We start from the raw sequence: 3,535 nt of genomic DNA on the forward strand, positions 1-3,535 counted from the left end.
GGCCTATCCGGCCACATGTCACTGTCCCCCGGAAAGACTTGGCGGCAGGTCCCGGGGAGGAACAAGCCCATGGAAGTAGGAGCTCCGACTTCCAAAGTGATGACGTCAGCGGGAGCAGCCGCTCGGCCGTATCCGGCCGCATGTCACTGTTCCCCGGCCAGACTTGGCGGCAAGTCCCGGGGAGGAGCAAGCCCATGGAAGTAGGAGCTCAGCGGGAGCAGCCAGTTGGCCTATCCGGCCACATGTCACTGTCCCCCGGCCAGACTTGGCGGCAAGTCCCGGGGAGGAACAAGCCCATGGAAGTAGGAGCTCCTACTTCCAAAGCGATGACGTCAGCGGGAGAAGCCGCTCGGCCTATCCGGCCACATGTCACTGTCCCCCGGCCACACTTGGCTATAGGTCCCGGGGAGGAATAATGCCCATGGAAGTAGGAGCTCCTACTTCCAAAGGGGCAAGTCAGCGGGAGAAGCCACTTGGCCTATCCGGCCAAGAGTCACTGTTCCCCGGCCACACTTGGCAGTAGGTCCCGGGGAGGAATAATGCCCATGGAAGTAGGAGCTCCTACTTCCAAAGGGGAGAGTCAGCGGGAGAAGCCACTTGGCCTATCCGGCCAAGAGTCACTGTTCCCCGGCCACACTTGGCAGTATGTCCCGGGGAGGAATAATGCCCATGGAAGTAGGAGCTACTACCTCCAAAGGGTGAAGACACTTGGCTCTAAGTCCCCGAGAGGTATACTGCCCATGGAAGTAAGAGCTCCTACTTCCATAGGGGCAAGTCAGCGGGAGAAGCCACTTGGCCTATCCGGCCAAGAGTCACTGTTCCCCGGCCTTACTTGGCAGTAGGTCCCGGGGAGGAATAATGCCCATGGAAGTAGGAGCTCCTACTTCCAAAGGGGCAAGTCAGCGGGAGAAGTCACTTGGCCTATCCGGCCAAGAGTCACTGTTCCCCGGCCACACTTGGCAGTAGGTCCCGGGGAGGAATAATGCCCATGGAAGTAGGAGCTCCTACTTCCAAAGGGGCAAGTCAGCGGGAGAAGCCACTAGTTCTATCCGGCCAAGAGTCACTGTTCCCCGGCCACACTTGGCAGTAGGTCCCGGGGAGGAATAATGCCCATGGAAGTAGGAGCTACTACCTCCAAAGGGTGAAGACACTTGGCTCTAAGTCCCCGAGAGGTATACTGCCCATGGGAGTAAGAGCTCCTACTTCCAAAGGGGCAAGTCAGCGGGAGAAGCCACTTGGCCTATCCGGCCAAGAGTCACTGTTCCCCGGCCACACTTGGCAGTAGGTCCCGGGGAGGAATAATGCCCATGGAAGTAGGAGCTCCTACTTCCAAAGGGGCAAGTCAGCGGGAGAAGCCACTTGGCCTATCCGGCCACATGTCACTGTCCCCCGGCCACTCTTGGCTGTAGGTCCCGGGGAGGAATAATGCCCATGGAAGTAGGAGCTCCTACTTCCAAAGGGGCAAGTCAGCGGGAGAAGCCACTTGGACTATCCGGCCAAGAGTCACTGTTCTCCGGCCACACTTGGCAGTATGTCCCGGGGAGGAATAATGCCCATGGAAGTGGGAGCTCCTACTTCCAAAGGGGCAAGTCAGCGGGAGAAGCCACTTGGCCTATCCGGCCAAGAGTCACTGTTCCCCGGCCACACTTGGCAGTAGGTCCCGGGGAGGAATAATGCCCATGGAAGTAGGAGCTCCTACTTCCAAAGGGGCAAGTCAGCGGGAGAAGCCACTTGGCCTATCCGGCCAAGAGTCAATGTTCCCCGGCCACACTTGGCAGTAGGTCCCGGGGAGGAATAATGACCATGGAAGTAAGAGCTCCTACTTCCAAAGGGGCAAGTCAGCGGGAGAAGCCACTTGGCCTATCCGGCCAAGAGTCACTTTTCCCCGGCCACACTTGGCAGTAGGTCCCGGGGAGGAATAATGACCATGGAAGTAAGAGCTCCTACTTCCAAAGGGGCAAGTCAGCGGGAGAAGCCACTTGGCCTATCCGGCCAAGAGTCACTGTTCCCCGGCCACACTTGGCAGTAGGTCCCGGGGAGGAATAATGCCCATGGAAGTAAGAGCTCCTACTTCCATAGGGGCAAGTCAGCGGGAGAAGCCACTTGGCCTATCCGGCCAAGAGTCACTGTTCCCCGGCCACACTTGGCAGTAGGTCCCGGGGAGGAATAATGACCATGGAAGTAAGAGCTCCTACTTCCAAAGGGGCAAGTCAGCGGGAGAAGCCACTTGGCCTATCCGGCCAAGAGTCACTGTTCCCCGGCCACACTTGGCAGTAGGTCCCGGGGAGGAATAATGCCCATGGAAGTAAGAGCTCCTACTTCCAAAGGGGCAAGTCAGCGGGAGAAGCCACTTGGCCTATCCGGCCAAGAGTCACTGTTCCCCGGCCACACTTGGCAGTAGGTCCCGGGGAGGAATAATGCCCATGGAAGTAAGAGCTCCTACTTCAATAGGGGCAAGTCAGCGGGAGAAGCCACTTGGCCTATCCGGCCAAGAGTCACTGTTCCCCGGCCACACTTGGCAGTAGGTCCCGGGGAGGAATAATGCCCATGGAAGTAGTAGCTCCTACCTCCAAAGGGTGAAGACACTTGGCTCTAAGTCCCCGAGAGGTATAATGCCCATGGAAGTAAGAGCTCCTACTTCCAAAGGGGCAAGTCAGCGGGAGAAGCCACTTGGCCTATCCGGCCAAGAGTCACTGTTCCCCGGCCACACTTGGCTGTAGGTCCCGGGGAGGAATAATGCCCATGGAAGTAGGAGCTCCTACTTCCAAAGGGGCAAGTCAGCGGGAGAAGCCACTTGGCCTATCCGGCCAAGAGTCACTGTTCCCCGGCTACACTTGGCAGTAGGTCCCGGGGAGGAATAATGCCCATGGAAGTAGGAGCTCCTACTTCCAAAGGGGCAAGTCAGCGGGAGAAGCCACTTGGCCTACCCGGCCAAGAGTCACTGTTCCCCGGCCACACTTGGCAGTAGGTCCCGGGGAGTAATAATGCCCATGGAAGTAGGAGCTCCTACTTCCAAAGGGGCAAGTCAGCGGGAGAAGCCACTTGGCCTGTCCGGCCAAGAGTCACTGTTCTTAGGCCACACTTGGCAGTAGGTCCCGGGGAGGAATAATGCCCATGGAAGTAGGAGCTCCTACTTCCAAAGGGGCAAGTCAGCGGGAGAAGCCACTTCGCCTACCCGGCCAAGTGTCACTGTCCCCCGGCCAGACTTGGCGGCAAGTCCCGGGGAGGAATAATGCCCATGGAAGTAGGAGCTCACTTGGCTCTAAGTCTTCGAGAGGTATAATGCCCATGGAAGTAAGAGCTCCTACTTCCAAAGGGGCAAGTCAGCGGGAGAAGCCACTTGGCCTATCCGGCCAAGAGTCACTGTTCCCCGGCCACACTTGGCAGTAGGTCCCGGGGAGGAACAATGCCCATGGAAGTAGGAGCTCCTACTTCCAAAGGGGCAAGTCAGCGGGAGAAGCCACTTGGCCTATCCGGCCAAGAGTCACTGTTCCCCGGCCACTCTTGGCTGTAGGTCCCGGGGAGGAATAATGCC

The sequence above is a fragment of the Engystomops pustulosus genome, chromosome 8 (assembly GCF_040894005.1).
Source record: "Engystomops pustulosus chromosome 8, aEngPut4.maternal, whole genome shotgun sequence".
Lineage (NCBI taxonomy): Eukaryota > Metazoa > Chordata > Amphibia > Anura > Leptodactylidae > Engystomops > Engystomops pustulosus.